Here is a 20885-nt window from a genome sequence, read left to right as displayed (position 1 = left end):
CAGAAACCTAAGACTACACACACACATTATGTTGTAGATACAGATATTTGAAATATATGATGTGATCAAACTGTCAATACTAATACTTTAACAGATGGATTTTGAGTAAATGTAATTGTAAATGTTAAAATAGGGATTTTATAAAGTCTAAATATAAATTATAGAACAATATGACAAAATGACTATTTTAAACAGCAGGGGGCAGTAAAATACCACTTATTGGCTTAATATGCCATTATATCCATATCATTTTCACCTTTTTAACTGTTATAGAGGCAAATTTTGTCCGATCTGTCTGAAAAATTTTATGCATGTTCAGAGTGATATTTCACATGTTCTGACTTGTTTTTAAGAAGGTTTGAACATTCATTAAAGAGATATAGGCTTTCGGGGACACTTGGTAAAGGCCACATTTTGAAGTGAACCTATTATAGCTATCCAAATGAAGTAGTTCAACTTTTTCTGACAATTATTGTTCTAGTGAGTCCAGAGAATTGTATTGCACTAGTTTTTAACATTATGATATGAAAATGATATGATCAGAGATGGAAAAGACCATTTACAGCCAATACAGGCAGTTTACCATAGGAAATATATAGTTTTAAAGCCTTTTAACAGTTATAGCGCCAACTATGGTCCGATCTCCATGAAATTATGCATGCTTGTTAATGATGTTATGTCACATAAGTTCACCTATTTTTGTGAAGTTCTGAGTTTTCATTTATGATTTATAGGGTTTTTAGTGTATTTTGCCACGCCCATTTTATAAATGACCCTATTACAGCCATCCAAATGCAAAAGTTCAACTTTTTTTCGATAATTATTGATATAGAGAGCCCAGAGAATTGTCCTAGACTGGTCTGGTTCCGATCGGGCGAAAAACCTAGGACTAGTTCGCAAAAGTAGGTTTTTAACATATTCGCAAATAATTAATGAACGGTTTGATTGACAGCAATGGTTCTTGAGGCAAAGTTGTTCAGCATAAGCAGATCTATCAAATGATATGCATATTGTGTGGATGAGTGTAACACCACGTGATTACAGAGCCATTAAACTCGTTAGTGCCAACTAGTGGCCGATTTCTTTCAAAATTCTTACAGACCTCTAGGGCCATGAGTCGAACATGCCCATCGAGTTTCGTTCCGATCGGCCTCCGTTAACCTTGTCTAATAGGTGCTCAACTTCATTGGCCAATGGCGGCCATGTTTTTTGAGATACGCCAATGTCCTCATAGACATACATGGCACCTTGGACCAAGACACTGCATACCAATTTTCAAGTTAATCGGACAAACAGTCAGGTGGTTATAGCCTGTTTTATGTTTTTTTTCATGTTATAGCGCCACCTAGTGTTCAATCGTCGCGATTTTTTTACTGTGACCCCAGAGTAAGCCCATACATATGTGTACCGAGTTTAGTGAAGCTATCTTATTTACTTTTTAAGTTATAGCCATTTTAGTAAAATAGGCTCCTCCCACAACGATTATTTTGCGCCCCCTAGTGACCATGAATCGAAATTTCAACTTTTTTTCGATAATTATTGATCTTCAGACTCCAGAGAACATTTTTGCACTGGTTTGGTTCCGATCGGGCAAAAATCCAGGGACTAGTTCGCAAAAGTAGATTTTCGACAAAATTCAAAATGGCGGAAAATCTATCATGACGGAAATGAAATCGGAGATATACGTTTTGTTCGTCAGGCGTCCAGCTTTCCAATGATATAAGACACTTGAGTCTACGACATACGGTCTAGGAGTTATGAGCAGTTTCGCGCTTTTGGTTGCTATAGCGCCACCTATGGGCCAATCGGGGTCATAATCTCTGAACCTCTCCTCGATTTTTGTACTACCATCTGGCAAAGTTTCAATGCTCCAGCACTTACGGTTTGGGCTGCACGATGCGTTTTAGCGGAGAAGAATAATAATAATTAAAGCTGCAAGCAGCATTTATCGGGGTTCAAGCAGTTAAGGCCTTTAAGGCATTTAAGCACAAAAGCATCAAAAGTTATTAAGATTTATTTAGGAAGCATGTAACCACTGACATAATAGATGGAAAAGACCATTTACAGCCAATACAGGCAATTTGCCATGGGATATATATGGTTTTAAAGCTTTTTAACAGTTATAGCGCCACCTATGGTCCGATCTCCATAAAATTGTTTACTGTGACCTCAAATTGAACCCATACACATGTGTACTGAGTTTGGTGAAGATATCTCATTTACTTCTTGAGTTATAGCCATTTGAGTAAAATAGGCTCCTCCCACAACGATTTGCCACATTCTAGAATTATTTAATATGATTCTAGCATGATTTACTATCATATACCATGTTCCAGAATGATTTATTAGGATTCTAGCATGATTTACCTTGATACACCTCATTTCAGTATTATTTACTATGATTTACAATGTTTCTAGCATGATTAACCACATTACTAGCAATTATGTGAAGTGTCAGTGCAAATGAGGTGATGAACACTGACAAAATATTATTGTGTTATAATAGTTAGTTATATACGTGATTTTTGTGTGTGTGTCCAAGTATGAATGCAAAAGCACATGTAAAATATTTCATTATTAAGTAGAATGGCCAGCAGAGGGCACTAGAAGACCACTTATTGGCTCACTTTCACTTTAAACCAGTTTTCTGCACTAAAGCAAACCAGTTTTTCCATGTTAACTCAATGCATGCTTACACACACACACACACACACACACACACACACACACACACACACACACAGCATAGTTAACCATGATTTACCATGATATACCACGTTCTAGTATTATTTACCAGGAGATAAACGACAATCTAGTATTATTTACTTTGATTTACCATGTTTCTAGCCTGATTTATCACATTACTAGCAATTATTTGAAGTGTCAGTGCAAATAAAGTGATTAACACTGACAAAATATGATTGTGTTATAATGGTTATTGCTATATAAGTGATTTTTTTAGTGTGTATTCAAGTATGAATGCAAGCACATGTTGAAATATTTCATTAATAAGTAGAATGGCCTGCAGAGGGCAGTAGAAGACCACTTATTGGCTCACTTTCACTTTAAACCAGTTTTCTGCACTAAAGCAAACCAGTTTATCCATGTTAACTCAATGCATGCTTACACACACACACACACACTCACACACACACACACACACACACACACACACACACAGCATAGTTAACCATGATTTACCACATTACTAGCAATTATTTGAAGTGTCAGTGCAAATAAAGTGATTAACACTGACAAAATATGATTGTGTTATAATAGTTATTGCTATATAAGTGATTTTTAGTGTGTATTCAAGTATAAATGCAAGCACATGTGGAAAAATTTAATTAATAAGTAGAATGGCCAGCAGAGGGCAGTAGAAGACCACTTATTGGCTCACTTTCACTTTAAACCTCATGATTTTGACCAGTTTTCTGCACTAAAGCAAACCAGTGTTTCCATGTTAACTCAATAATGCATACTTGCTACATATGCTACACACAATAATGCTACACACACACACACACACACACACACACACACACAAATGTTTCAGTGATATTGGTGTCACATTCACCTTCATCACATTCACCTTCTGTCTTCATCACATTCACCATCTGTCGTCATCACCTGCACCTGCTCCTCATCACCCTCCTCATCATCACCTGCTCCTCATCATCATAACCGTCACCTGTTGTCCTTGTCTTGATCTGTGTATTTAAGTTCCCCTCTCATCCATTATCATTGTCGGTTATTGTTTGTGCACTAGCACTCTGTTATGTTTGTTTTCATGTTGGAAAATAAAACCTTTGTTATATTTGTACCACACACACACACACACACACACACACACACACACACACACACACACACACACACCATCATTTATCATGATTTACCATGGCTGATACCAATACCAATATGAGAAAATGACTATTTTAAACAGCAGGGGGCAGTAAAATACCACTTATTGGCTTAACATGCCATTAATTCATATCATTTTCACCTTTTTAACTGTTATAGAGGCAAATTTTGTCCGATCTGTCTGAAAATTTTCATGCTTGTTCAGGGTGATATTTCACACGTTCTGACTTGTTTTTAAGAAGGTCTGAGCATTGATTAAAGAGATATAGGCTTTCGGGGACACTTGGTAAAGGCCAGATTTTGAAGTGAACCTATTATAGCTATCCAAATGAAGTAGTTCAACTTTCTGACAATTATTGATCTAGTGAGTCCAGAGAATTGTATTGCACTAGTTTTTTAACATTATGATATGAAAATTATATGATCAGAGATGGAAAAGACCATTTACAGCCAATACAGGCAGTTTACCATAGGAAATATATGATTTTAAAGCTTTTTAACAGTTATAGCGCCACCTATCGTCCGATCTCCATAGAATTTTTCATGCTTGTTAATGATGTTATGTCACATATGCTGACCAATTTTTGTGAAGTTCTGAGTTTTTATTTAGGATTTATAGGCTTTTTAATGTATTTTGACACGCCCATTTTATAAATTACCCTATTACAGCCATCCAAATGCAAAAGTTCAACTTTTTTTTGATAATTATTGATCTAGAGAGTCCAGAGAATTGTCCTAGACTGGTCTGGTTCCGATCGGGCAAAAAACCTAGGACTAGTTCGCAAAAGTAGGTTTTTAACATATTCATGAATATTTAATGAACTGTTTGATTGACAGCAATGGTTCTAGAGGCAAAGTTGTTCAGCATGAGCAGATCTATCATATGATATGCATTTTGTGACGATAAGTGTAACACCACGTGATTACAGAGCCATAAAACTCGTTAGCGCCAACTAGTGGCCGATTTCTTTCAAAATTCTTACAGACCTCTAGGGGCTTGAGCCGAACATGCCCACTGAGTTTTGTTCCGATCGGCCTCCGTTAACCTTGTCTAATAGGTGCTCAAACTTCATTGGCCGATAGCGGCCATGTTTTTTGAGATACACCAATGTCCTCATAGACATACATGGCACCTTGGACCAAGACACTGCATACCAATTTTCAAGTCAATCGGACTAACGGTCAGGTGGTTATAGCCTGTTTTATGTTTTTTTCATATTATAGCGCCACCATGAGGCCAATCACCGAGATTTTTTTACTGTGACCTCAACTTGAGCTCATACATATGTGTACCGAGTTTGGTGAAAATATCTCATTTCGTTCACGAGTTATAGCCATTTTTGTATAATTAGCTCCGCCTCCTGCGAACGTTTTGATGCCCCTTAGCAACCGTGGATCGAAATTTTAACTTTTTTTCGATAATTATTGATATTCAGACTCCTGTGAATATTTCTGCACTGGTTTGGTTCCGATCGGGCGAAAAACCAGGGACTAGTTCGCAAAAGTAGGTTTTGGACAAAATCCAAAATGGCGGAAAAATTTGCATACCGGAAATGAAATCCTTGAGGCCTTTTTTGTTCGGCTTGACCCAAGGATTCCAAAGATATAAGACACTTGAGTCTGTGACAAAGGGTTGATGAGATTTAAGCAAAAATATGCAATTTTTTTGTTTTTTGCACTGTAGCGCCACCTATTGGCCAATCTAGCTCATATTCTCTGAACCTCTCCTCGATTTTTGTACTACCTTCTGGCCAAGTTTCAAGTCTCTAGCACTTACGGTTTAGGCTGCACGATGCGTTTTACGGCGGAATAATAATAATAATTAAAGCTGCAAGCAGCATTTATCGGGGTTCAAGCATTTAAGGCCTTTAGGCACATAAGCATTTAAGACATTAAGATTTATTTAGAAAGCTTTTAACCACTGAAATAATAGATGGAAAAGTCCATTTACAGCCAATACAGGCAATTTACCATAGGAAATATGTGTTTTTTAAAGCTTTTTAACAGTTATAGCACCATCTATAGTCCGATCTCCATGAAATTTTGCATGCTTGTTAATGATGTTATGGCACATAAGCTCACCAATTTTCGTGAAGTTCTGAGTTTTCGTTTAGGATTTATAGGCTTTTGAGTGCATTTTGCCACGCCCATTTTCTTTATGACCCAATATACCCATGCGAAAAATGCAAAAGTTCAACTTTTTTTTGATAATTATTGATCTTGAGAGTCCATAGAATTGTCCTAGACTCGTTTGGTTCTGATCGGGCGAAAAACCTAGGACTAGTTCGCAAAAGTAGGTTTTTAACATAATTACGAATATTTAATGAACGGTTTGATTGACAGCAATGGTTCTTGAGGCAAAGTTGTTCAACAAGAGGAGATCTATCAAATGGTATGCATTTTGTGACAATAAGTGTAACACCACGTGATTACAGAGCCATAAAACTCGTTAGCGCCAACTAGTGGCCGATTTCTTTTAAAATTCTTACAGACCTCTAGGGCCATGAGTCGAACATGCCCACCGAGTTTCGTTCCGATAGGCCTCCGTTAACCTTGTCTAATAGGTGCTCAAACTTCATTGGCCGATGGCGGCCATGTTTTTTGAGATACACCAATGTCCTCATAGACATACATGGCACCTTGGACCAAGACACTGCATACCAATTTTCAAGTCAATCGGACTAACGGTCAGGTGGTTATAGCCTGTTTTATGTTTTTTTCATGTTATAGCGCCACCATGTGACCAATCGCCGCGATTTTTTTACCGTGACCTCATATTGACGTCTTACACATGTGTACCAGGTTTGGTTAAAATACCTCTTTTACTTCTGGAGTTATAGCCATTTTAGTAAAATAGGCTCCTCCCACAACGTTAATTTTGCACCCCCTAGCGACCGTGAATCGAAATTTCAACTTTTTTTTGATAATTATTGATATTCAGACTCCAGAGAACAATTCTGCACTGGTTTGGTTCCGATCGGGCAAAAAACCAGGGACTAGTTCGCAAAAGTAGATTTTCGACAAAATTCAAAATGGCGGAAAATCTATCATGGCGGAAATAAAATCGGAGATATACGTTTTGTTCGTCAGGCGTCCAGCTTTCCAATGATATAAGACACTTGAGTCTATGACTTACGGTCTAGGAGTTATGAGCAGTTTCGCGCTTTTGGTTGCTATAGCGCCACCTATGGGCCAATCGGGGTCATAATTTGATAACCTCTCCTCGATTTTTGTACTACCATATGGCAAAGTTTCAAAGCTCTAGCCCTTACGGTTTGGGCTGCACGATGCGTTTTACGGCAGAATAATAATAATAATAATAATTAAAGCTGCAAGCAGCATTTATCGGGGTTCAAGCAGTTAAGGCCTTTAAGCACAAAAGCATCAAAAGTGATTAAGTTTTATTTAGCAAGCATGTAACTACTGACATAATAGATGGAAAAGACCATTTACAGGAAATACCATAGGAAATATATGGTTTTAAAGCTTTTTAGCAGTTATAGCGCCACCTATGGTCCGATCTCCATAAAAATTGGCATGCTTGTTAATGATGTTATGTCACATATGCTCACCAATTTTTGTGAAGTTCTGAGTTTTCATTTAGGATTTATAGGCTTTTTAGTGTTTTTTTGCCATGCCCCTTTTCTAAATGACCCTATTACAGCCATCTACATGCAAAAGTTCAACTTTTTTTTGATAATTATTGATCTAGAGTGTCCAGAGAATTGTCCTAGACTGGTCTGGTTTCGATCGGGCGAAAAACCTAGGACTAGTTTGCAAAAGTAGGTTTTTAACATAATTACGAATATTTAATAAACGGTTTAATTGACAGCATTAGTTCTTGAGGCAAAGTTGTTCAGCATGAGCAGATCTATCAGATGATATGCATTTTGTGACGATAAGTGTAACACCACGTGATTACAGAGCCATAAAACTCGTTAGCGCCAACTAGTGGCCGATTTCTTTCAAAACTCTTAGAGACCTCTAGGGCCATGAGTCGAACATGCCCATCGAGTTTCGTTCCGATCGGCCTCCGTTAACCTTGTCTAATAGGTGCTCAAATTTCATTGGTCGATGGCGGCCATGTTTTTCGAGATACGCCAATGTCCTCATAGACATACATGGTACCTTGGACCAAGACACTGCATACCAATTTTCAAGTCAATCGGACTAACGGTCACGTGGTCATAGCCGTTTTCATGTTTTTTTCATGTTATAGCGCCACCTAGTAATCAATCGTCGCGATTTTTTTACTGTGACCCCAGATTGAACTCATACACATGTGCACCAAGTTTGGTGAAGATATCTAATTTCATTCTCGAGTTATAGCCATTTTAGTAAAATAGGCTCCTCCCACAACATTAATTTATCACCCCCCGGCGATCAGGAATCGAAATTTCGACTTTTTTTCGATAATTATTGATATTCAGACTCCAGAGAACATTTCTGCACTGTTTTGGATCCAATTGGACAAAAAACCTAGGACTAGTTCGCAAAAGTAGGTTTTTAACTAAATTCAAAATGGCGGACAATTTGCATACAGGAAATGAAATCGGAGATATACGTTTTGACCTTCAGGTTTCCAGCTTTCCAGTGATATAAGACACTTGAGTCTACGTCATACGGTCTAGGAGTTATGAGCAGTTTCGCGCTTTTGGTTGCTATAGCGCCACCTATGGGCCAATTGGGGTCATATTCTCTGAACCTCTCCTCGATTTTTGTACTACCATCTGGCAAAGTTTCAAAGCTCCAGCTCTTACGGTTTGGGCTGCACGATGAGTTTTACGGCAGAAGAAAAATAATAATAATAATAATAATAATAATAATAATAATAATAAAAATCAGTACAATTACAATAGGGTTTCAGCACTTCGTGCTTGAACCCCTAATAATAAAAATCAGCACAATTACAATAGGGTTTCAGCATTTCATGCTTGAACCCCTAATTAAAGCTGCAAGCAGCATTTATCGGGGTTCAAGCAGTTAAGGCCTTTAAGGCATTTAAGCACAAAAGCATCAAAAGTTATTAAGATTTATTTAGCAAGCATGTAACCACTGACATAATAGATGGAAAAGACCATTTACAGCCAATACAGGCAATTTGCCATGGGATATATATGGTTTTAAAGCTTTTTAACAGTTATAGCGCCACCTATGCTCCGATCTCCATAGAATTGTTTACTGTGACCTCAAATTGAACCCATACACATGTGTACTGAGTTTGGTGAAGATATCTCATTTACTTCTTGAGTTATAGCCATTTGAGTAAAATAGGCTCCTCCCACAACGATTTGCCACATTCTAGAATTATTTAATATGATTCTAGCATGATTTACTATCATATACCATGTTCCAGAATGATTTATTAGGATTCTAGCATGATTTACTTTGATACACCTCATTTCAGTATTATTTACTATGATTTACAATGTTTCTAGCATGATTAACCACATTACTAGCAAATATGTGAAGTGTCAGTGCAAATGAGGTGATGAACACTGACAAAATATTATTGTGTTATAATAGTTAGTTATATACGTGATTTTTAGTGTGTGTCCAAGTATGAATGCAAAAGCACATGTAAAATATTTCATTATTAAGTAGAATGGCCAGCAGAGGGCAGTAGAAGACCACTTATTGGCTCACTTTCACTTTAAACCAGTTTTCTGCACTAAAGCAAACCAGTTTTTCCATGTTAACTCAATGCATGCTTACACACACACACACACACACACACACACACACACAAACACACACACACACACACACACACACACACACACACACACACACACACACACACACACACACACACACACACACACACACACATACACACACAGCATAGTTAACCATGATTTACCATGATATACCACGTTCTAGTATTATTTACCAGGAGATTAACGACAATCTAGGATTATTTACTTTGATTTACCATGTTTCTAGCCTGATTTATCACATTACTAGCAATTATTTGAAGTGTCAGTGCAAATAAAGTGGTTAACACTGACAAAATATGATTGTGTTATAATAGTTATTGCTATATAAGTGATTTTTTTAGTGTGTATTCAAGTATGAATGCAAGCACATGTTGAAATATTTCATTAATAAGTAGAATGGCCAGCAGAGGGCAGTAGAAGACCACTTATTGGCTCACTTTCACTTTAAACCAGTTTTCTGCACTAAAGCAAACCAGTTTATCCATGTTAACTCAATGCATGCTTACACACACACACACACACACACACACACACACACACACACACACACACACACACACACACACACAGCATAGTTAACCATGATTTACCATGATTTACCACATTACTAGCAATTATTTGAAGTGTCAGTGCAAATAAAGTGATTAACACTGACAAAATATGATTATGTTATAATAGTTATTGCTATATAAGTGATTTTTAGTGTGTATTCAAGTATAAATGCAAGCACATGTGGAAAAATTTAATTAAGTAGAATGGCCAGCAGAGGGCAGTAGAAGACCACTTATTGGCTCACTTTCACTTTAAACCTCATGATTTTGACCAGTTTTCTGCACTAAAGCAAACCAGTGTTTCCATGTTAACTCAATAATGCATACTTGCTACATATGCTACACACAATAATGCTACACACACACACACACACACACACACACACACACACACACACACACACACACACACACACACACACACACACACACAAATGTTTCAGTGATATTGGTGTCACATTCACCTTCATCACATTCACCTTCTGTCTTCATCACATTCACCATCTGTCGTCATCACCTGCACCTGCTCCTCATCACCCTCCTCATCACCACCTGCTCCTCATCATCATAACCGTCACCTGTTGTCCTTGTCTTGATCTGTGTATTTAAGTTCCCCTCTCATCCATTATCATTGTCGGTTATTGTTTGTGCACTAGCACTCTGTTATGTTTGTTTTCATGTTGGAAAATAAAACCTTTGTTATATTTGTACCACACACACACACACACACACACACACACACACACACACACACACACACACACACACACACACACACACCATCATTTATCATGATTTACCATGGCTGATACCAATACCAATATGAGAAAATGACTATTTTAAACAGCAGGGGGCAGTAAAATACCACTTATTGGCTTAACATGCCATTAATTCATATCATTTTCACCTTTTTAACTGTTATAGAGGCAAATTTTGTCCGATCTGTCTGAAAATTTTCATGCTTGTTCAGGGTGATATTTCACACGTTCTGACTTGTTTTTAAGAAGGTCTGAGCATTGATTAAAGAGATATAGGCTTTCGGGGACACTTGGTAAAGGCCAGATTTTGAAGTGAACCTATTATAGCTATCCAAATGAAGTAGTTCAACTTTTTCTGACAATTATTGATCTAGTGAGTCCAGAGAATTGTATTGCACTAGTTTTGAACATTATGATATGAAAATTATATGATCAGAGATGGAAAAGACCATTTACAGCCAATACAGGCAGTTTACCATAGGAAATATATGATTTTAAAGCTTTTTAACAGTTATAGCGCCACCTATCGTCCGATCTCCATAGAATTTTTCATGCTTGTTAATGATGTTATGTCACATATGCTGACCAATTTTTGTGAAGTTCTGAGTTTTTATTTAGGATTTATAGGCTTTTTAATGTATTTTGACACGCCCATTTTATAAATTACCCTATTACAGCCATCCAAATGCAAAAGTTCAACTTTTTTTGATAATTATTGATCTAGAGAGTCCAGAGAATTGTCCTAGACTGGTCTGGTTCCGATCGGGCAAAAAACCTAGGACTAGTTCGCAAAAGTAGGTTTTAAACATATTAATGAATAATTAATGAACAGTTTGATTGACAGCAATGGTTCTTGAGGCAAAGTTGTTCAGGATGAGGAGATCTATCAAATGATATGCATATTGTGTGGATATTTGTAACACCACGTGATTACAGAGCCGTAAAACTCGTTAGCGCCAACTAGTGGCCGATTTCTTTCAAAATTCTTACAGACCTTTAGGGCCATGAGCCAAACATGCCCATTGAGTTTCGTTCCGATCGGCCTCCGTTAACCTTGTCTAATAGGTGCTCAAACTTCGTTGGCCGATGGCGGCCATGTTTTTTGAGATACGCCAATGTCCTCATACACATACATGGCACCTTGGACCAAGACACTGCATACCAATTTTCAAGTCAATCGGACTAACGGTCAGGTGGTTATAGCCTGTTTTATGTTTTTTTCATTTTATAGCGCCACCATGAGGCCAATCGTCGCGATTTTTTTACTGTGACCCCAGAGTAAGCGCATACACATGTGTACCAAGTTTGGTGAAGATACCTCATTTACATCGGGAGTTATAGCCATTTTAGTAAAATAGGCCCCTCCCTCAACGTACGTTTTGGCGCCCCTTAGCGACCGTGAATCGAAATTTCCACTTTTTTTCGATAATTATTGATATTCAGTCTCCAGAGAACATTTCTGCACTAGTTTGGTTCCAATCGGGCAAAAAACCAGGGACTAATTTGCAAAAGTAGATTTTTGACAAAATTCAAAATGGCGGAAAATCTATCATGGCGGAAATGAAATCGGAGATAAACGTTTGGTTCGTCAGGCGTCCAGCTTTCCAATGATATAAGACACTTGAGTCTACGACATACGGTCTAGGAGTTATGAGCAGTTTCGCGCTTTTGGTTGTTATAGCGCCACCTATGGGCCAATCGGGGTCATAATCTCTGAACCTTTCCTCGATTTTTGTACTACCATCTGTCAAAGTTTCAAAGTTCCAGCTCTTACGGTTTGGGCTGCACGATGCGTTTTATGGCGGAATAATAATAATAATAATTAAAGCTGCAAGCAGCATTTATCGGGGTTCAAGCAGTTAAAGCCTTTTAAGCATTTAAGCACAAAAGCATCAAAAGTTAAGATTTATTTAGCAAGCATGTAACCACGGACATAATAGATGGAAAAGACCATTTACAGCCAATACAGGCAGTTTACCATGGGATATATATGGTTTTAAAGCTTTTTAACAGTTATAGCGCCACCTATGGTCCGATCTCCATAGAATTGTTTACTGTGACCTCAAATTGAACCCATACACATGTGTACTGAGTTTGGTGAAGATATCTAATTTACTTCTTGAGTTATAGCCATTTTAGTAAAATAGGCTCCTCCCACAACAATTTAGCACATTCTAGTATTATTTACTATGATTCTAGCATGATTTGCCATATTCTAGCATAATTTACCATGATATACTACATTCTAGTATGATTTACCATTGTTTACTGTGATTCTAGCATGGATTACCATAGTTTATCATGATTTATCATAGTTTACCATGATTTACCCTGTTCTAGCATAGTTTACCATGATTTACCATGTTCTAGCATGATTTACCATGATATACCACATTCTAACATGATTTACCATAGTTTATTATGATTTATCATGGCTTACCATGATTTACCCTGTTCTAGCATAGTTTACCATGATTTACCATGTTCTAGCATGATGTACCATGATATACTATGTTCTAGAATGATGTACCAGGATTGTAGTATGATTTACCTTGATACACCACATTCTAGTATCATTTATTGATTTACCATGTTTTTAGTGTGATTTAACCATGATTTACCACATTGCTAGCAATTATGTGAAGTATCAGTAAAAATGAAGTGATAAACTCTGACAAAATATGATTGTGCTACAATAGTAATTGTTATATAAGTGATTTTTTAGTGTTTTATTGTTATATAAGTGATTTTTAGTGTCTAATGAATGCAAAAGCATATGTGGGTAGACATTAATAAGTAGAATGGCCAGCAGAGGGCAGTAGAAGACCACATATTGGCTCACTTTCACTTTAAACTTCTTGATTTTCACCATTTTTCTGCACTAAAGCAAACCAGTTTTTCCATTTTAAATCCATAATGCATGTTAACACACACACACACACACACACACACACACACAAGACAAATGTTGTTTTTTCAATGCTATTGGGATATGTCATTATGAAAATATATTTGAATGGTCTATAAACATTTCACAAAGTCTTTGTAAGCTATTAATCAGATCATTCAGAATTTATTCAGAAACCTAAGACTACACACACACATTATATTGTAGATACAGACATTTGAAATATATGATGTGATCAAACTGTCAATACTAATAATTTAACAGATGGATTTTTGACTAAATGTAATTGTAAATGTTAAAATAGTGATTTTATAAAGTCTAAATATAAATTATAGAACAATATGACAACATGACTATTTTAAACAGCAGGGGGCAGTAAAATACCACTTCTTGGCTTAATATGTCATTATATTCATATCATTTTCACCTTTTTAACTGTTATAGAGGCAAATTTTGTCAGATCTGTCTGAAAATTTTCATGCATGTTCAGAGTGATATTTCACATGTTCTGACTTGTTTTTAAGAAGGTTTGAACATTCATTAAAGAGATATAGGCTTTCGGGGACACTTGGTAAAGGCCACATTTTGAAGTGAACCTATTATAGCTATCCAAATGAAGTAGTTCAACTTTTTCTGACAATTATTGTTCTAGTGAGTCCAGAGAATTGTATTGCACTAGTTTTTAACATTATGATATGAAAATTATATATTCAGAGATGGAAAAGACCATTTACAGTCAATACAGGCAGTTTACCATAGGAAATATATGGTTTTAAAGATTTTTAACAGTTATAGCGCCACCTATCGTCCGATCTCCATGAAATTTTGCATGCTTGTTAATGATGTTATGTCACATAAGTTCACCAATTTTTGTGAAGTTCTGGGTTTTTATTTAGGATTTATAGGCTTTTTAATGTATTTTTCCATGCCCATTTTATAAATGATCCTATTACAGCCATCCAAATGCAAAAGTTCAACTTTTTTTTGATAATTATTGATCTAGAGAGTCCAGAGAATTGTCCTAGACTGGTCTGGTTCCGATCGGGCAAAAAACCTAGGACTAGTTCGCAAAAGTAGGTTTTAGACATATTCATGAATATTTAATGAACGGTTTGATTGACAGAAATGGTTCTTGAGGCAAAGTTGTTCAGCATGAGCAGATATATCAAATGATATGCTTTTTGTGACGATAAGTGTAACACCACGTGATTACAGAGCCAAAAAACTCGTTAGCGCCAACTAGTGGCCGATTTCTTTCAAAATTCTTACAGACCTCTAGGGCCATGAGTCGAACATGCCCATCGAGTTTCGTTCCGATCGGCCTCCGTTAACCTTGTCTAATAGGTGCTCAACTTCATTGGCCAATGGCGGCCATGTTTTTTGAGATACGCCAATGTCCTCATAGACATACATGGCACCTTGGACCAAGACACTGCATACCAATTTTCAAGTCAATCGGACAAACAGTCAGGTGGTTATAGCCTGTTTTATGTTTTTTTTCATGTTATAGCGCCACCTAGTGTTCAATCGTCGCGATTTTTTTACTGTGACCCCAGAGTAAGCCCATACATATGTGTACCGAGTTTAGTGAAGCTATCTTATTTACTTTTTAAGTTATAGCCATTTTAGTAAAATAGGCTCCTCCCACAACGATTATTTTGCGCCCCCTAGTGACCATGAATCGAAATTTCAACTTTTTTCGATAATTATTGATCTTCAGACTCCAGAGAACATTTTTGCACTGGTTTGGTTCCGATCGGGCAAAAATCCAGGGACTAGTTCGCAAAAGTAGATTTTCGACAAAATTCAAAATGGCGGAAAATCTATCATAACGGAAATGAAATCGGAGATATACGTTTTGTTCGTCAGGCGTCCAGCTTTCCAATGATATAAGACACTTGAGTCTACGACATACGGTCTAGGAGTTATGAGCAGTTTCGCGCTTTTGGTTGCTATAGCGCCACCTATGGGCCAATCGGGGTCATAATCTCTGAACCTCTCCTCGATTTTTGTACTACCATCTGGCAAAGTTTCAATGCTCCAGCACTTACGGTTTGGGCTGCACGATGCGTTTTAGCGGAGAAGAATAATAATAATTAAAGCTGCAAGCAGCATTTATCGGGGTTCAAGCAGTTAAGGCCTTTAAGGCATTTAAGCACAAAAGCATCAAAAGTTATTAAGATTTATTTAGCAAGCATGTAACCACTGACATAATAGATGGAAAAGACCATTTACAGCCAATACAGGCAATTTGCCATGGGATATATATGGTTTTAAAGCTTTTTAACAGTTATAGCGCCACCTATGCTCCGATCTCCATAGAATTGTTTACTGTGACCTCAAATTGAACCCATACACATGTGTACTGAGTTTGGTGAAGATATCTCATTTACTTCTTGAGTTATAGCCATTTGAGTAAAATAGGCTCCTCCCACAACGATTTGCCACATTCTAGAATTATTTAATATGATTCTAGCATGATTTACTATCATATACCATGTTCCAGAATGATTTATTAGGATTCTAGCATGATTTACTTTGATACACCTCATTTCAGTATTATTTACTATGATTTACAATGTTTCTAGCATGATTAACCACATTACTAGCAAATATGTGAAGTGTCAGTGCAAATGAGGTGATGAACACTGACAAAATATTATTGTGTTATAATAGTTAGTTATATACGTGATTTTTAGTGTGTGTCCAAGTATGAATGCAAAAGCACATGTAAAATATTTCATTATTAAGTAGAATGGCCAGCAGAGGGCAGTAGAAGACCACTTATTGGCTCACTTTCACTTTAAACCAGTTTTCTGCACTAAAGCAAACCAGTTTTTCCATGTTAACTCAATGCATGCTTACACACACACACACACACACACACACACACACACACACACACACACACACACACACACACACACACACACACACACACACACATACACACACAGCATAGTTAACCATGATTTACCATGATATACCACGTTCTAGTATTATTTACCAGGAGATTAACGACAATCTAGGATTATTTACTTTGATTTACCATGTTTCTAGCCTGATTTATCACATTACTAGCAATTATTTGAAGTGTCAGTGCAAATAAAGTGGTTAACACTGACAAAAAATGATTGTGTTATAATAGTTATTGCTTTATAAGTGATTTTTTTAGTGTGTATTCAAGTATGAATGCAAGCACATGTTGAAATATTTCATTAATAAGTAGAATGGCCAGCAGAGGGCAGTAGAAGACCACTTATTGGCTCACTTTCACTTTAAACCAGTTTTCTGCACTAAAGCAAACCAGTTTATCCATGTTAACTCAATGCATGCTTACACACACACACACACACACACACACACACACACACACACACACACACACACACACACACACACACACACAGCATAGTTAACCATGATTTACCATGATTTACCACATTACTAGCAATTATTTGAAGTGTCAGTGCAAATAAAGTGATTAACACTGACAAAATATGATTATGTTATAATAGTTATTGCTATATAAGTGATTTTTAGTGTGTATTCAAGTATAAATGCAAGCACATGTGGAAAAATTTAATTAAGTAGAATGGCCAGCAGAGGGCAGTAGAAGACCACTTATTGGCTCACTTTCACTTTAAACCTCATGATTTTGACCAGTTTTCTGCACTAAAGCAAACCAGTGTTTCCATGTTAACTCAATAATGCATACTTGCTACATATGCTACACACAATAATGCTACACACACACACACACACACACACACACACACACACACACACACACACACACACACACACACACACACACACACACACAAATGTTTCAGTGATATTGGTGTCACATTCACCTTCATCACATTCACCTTCTGTCTTCATCACATTCACCATCTGTCGTCATCACCTGCACCTGCTCCTCATCACCCTCCTCATCACCACCTGCTCCTCATCATCATAACCGTCACCTGTTGTCCTTGTCTTGATCTGTGTATTTAAGTTCCCCTCTCATCCATTATCATTGTCGGTTATTGTTTGTGCACTAGCACTCTGTTATGTTTGTTTTCATGTTGGAAAATAAAACCTTTGTTATATTTGTACCACACACACACACACACACACACACACACACACACACACACACACACACACACACACACACACACACACACACATCATTTATCATGATTTACCATGGCTGATACCAATACCAATATGAGAAAATGACTATTTTAAACAGCAGGGGGCAGTAAAATACCACTTATTGGCTTAACATGCCATTAATTCATATCATTTTCACCTTTTTAACTGTTATAGAGGCAAATTTTGTCCGATCTGTCTGAAAATTTTCATGCTTGTTCAGGGTGATATTTCACACGTTCTGACTTGTTTTTAAGAAGGTCTGAGCATTGATTAAAGAGATATAGGCTTTCGGGGACACTTGGTAAAGGCCAGATTTTGAAGTGAACCTATTATAGCTATCCAAATGAAGTAGTTCAACTTTTTCTGACAATTATTGATCTAGTGAGTCCAGAGAATTGTATTGCACTAGTTTTGAACATTATGATATGAAAATTATATGATCAGAGATGGAAAAGACCATTTACAGCCAATACAGGCAGTTTACCATAGGAAATATATGATTTTAAAGCTTTTTAACAGTTATAGCGCCACCTATCGTCCGATCTCCATAGAATTTTTCATGCTTGTTAATGATGTTATGTCACATATGCTGACCAATTTTTGTGAAGTTCTGAGTTTTTATTTAGGATTTATAGGCTTTTTAATGTATTTTGACACGCCCATTTTATAAATTACCCTATTACAGCCATCCAAATGCAAAAGTTCAACTTTTTTTTGATAATTATTGATCTAGAGAGTCCAGAGAATTGTCCTAGACTGGTCTGGTTCCGATCGGGCAAAAAACCTAGGACTAGTTCGCAAAAGTAGGTTTTAAACATATTAATGAATAATTAATGAACAGTTTGATTGACAGCAATGGTTCTTGAGGCAAAGTTGTTCAGGATGAGGAGATCTATCAAATGATATGCATATTGTGTGGATATTTGTAACACCACGTGATTACAGAGCCGTAAAACTCGTTAGCGCCAACTAGTGGCCGATTTCTTTCAAAATTCTTACAGACCTTTAGGGCCATGAGCCAAACATGCCCATTGAGTTTCGTTCCGATCGGCCTCCGTTAACCTTGTCTAATAGGTGCTCAAACTTCGTTGGCCGATGGCGGCCATGTTTTTTGAGATACGCCAATGTCCTCATACACATACATGGCACCTTGGACCAAGACACTGCATACCAATTTTCAAGTCAATCGGACTAACGGTCAGGTGGTTATAGCCTGTTTTATGTTTTTTTCATTTTATAGCGCCACCATGAGGCCAATCGTCGCGATTTTTTTACTGTGACCCCAGAGTAAGCGCATACACATGTGTACCAAGTTTGGTGAAGATACCTCATTTACATCGGGAGTTATAGCCATTTTAGTAAAATAGGCCCCTCCCTCAACGTACGTTTTGGCGCCCCTTAGCAACCGTGAATCGAAATTTCCACTTTTTTTCGATAATTATTGATATTCAGTCTCCAGAGAACATTTCTGCACTAGTTTGGTTCCAATCGGGCAAAAAACCAGGGACTAATTCGCAAAAGTAGATTTTTGACAAAATTCAAAATGGCGGAAAATCTATCATGGCGGAAATGAAATCGGAGATATACGTTTTGTTCGTCAGGCGTCCAGCTTTCCAATGATATAAGACACTTGAGTCTACGACATACGGTCTAGGAGTTATGAGCAGTTTCGCGCTTTTGGTTGTTATAGCGCCACCTATGGGCCAATCGGGGTCATAATCTCTGAACCTTTCCTCGATTTTTGTACTACCATCTGTCAAAGTTTCAAAGTTCCAGCTCTTACGGTTTGGGCTGCACGATGCGTTTTATGGCAGAAGAATAATAATAATAATTAAAGCTGCAAGCAGCATTTATCGGGGTTCAAGCAGTTAAAGCCTTTTAAGCATTTAAGCACAAAAGCATCAAAAGTTAAGATTTATTTAGCAAGCATGTAACCACGGACATAATAGATGGAAAAGACCATTTACAGCCAATACAGGCAGTTTACCATGGGATATATATGGTTTTAAAGCTTTTTAACAGTTATAGCGCCACCTATGGTCCGATCTCCATAGAATTGTTTACTGTGACCTCAAATTGAACCCATACACATGTGTACTGAGTTTGGTGAAGATATCTCATTTACTTCTTGAGTTATAGCCATTTTAGTAAAATAGGCTCCTCCCACAACAATTTAGCACATTCTAGTATTATTTACTATGATTCTAGCATGATTTGCCATATTCTAGCATAATTTACCATGATATACTACATTCTAGTATGATTTACCATTGTTTACTGTGATTCTAGCATGGATTACCATAGTTTATCATGATTTATCATAGTTTACCATGATTTACCCTGTTCTAGCATAGTTTACCATGATTTACCATGTTCTAGCATGATTTACCATGATATACCACATTCTAACATGATTTACCATAGTTTATTATGATTTATCATGGCTTACCATGATTTACCCTGTTCTAGCATAGTTTACCATGATTTACCATGTTCTAGCATGATGTACCATGATATACTATGTTCTAGAATGATGTACCAGGATTGTAGTATGATTTACCTTGATACACCACATTCTAGTATCATTTATTGATTTACCATGTTTTTAGTGTGATTTAACCATGATTTACCACATTGCTAGCAATTATGTGAAGTATCAGTAAAAATGAAGTGATAAACTCTGACAAAATATGATTGTGCTACAATAGTAATTGTTATATAAGTGATTTTTTAGTGTTTTATTGTTATATAAGTGATTTTTAGTGTCTAATGAATGCAAAAGCATATGTGGGTAGACATTAATAAGTAGAATGGCCAGCAGAGGGCAGTAGAAGACCACATATTGGCTCACTTTCACTTTAAACTTCTTGATTTTCACCATTTTTCTGCACTAAAGCAAACCAGTTTTTCCATTTTAAATCCATAATGCATGTTAACA

Source organism: Scardinius erythrophthalmus (assembly GCF_964197995.2).
Source record: "Scardinius erythrophthalmus genome assembly, contig: HAP1_SCAFFOLD_43, whole genome shotgun sequence".
Taxonomy (NCBI): Eukaryota; Metazoa; Chordata; class Actinopteri; order Cypriniformes; family Leuciscidae; genus Scardinius; species Scardinius erythrophthalmus.
The sequence above is the reverse complement of the archived record's forward strand: the minus strand, read 5'-3'. Positions refer to the sequence as shown.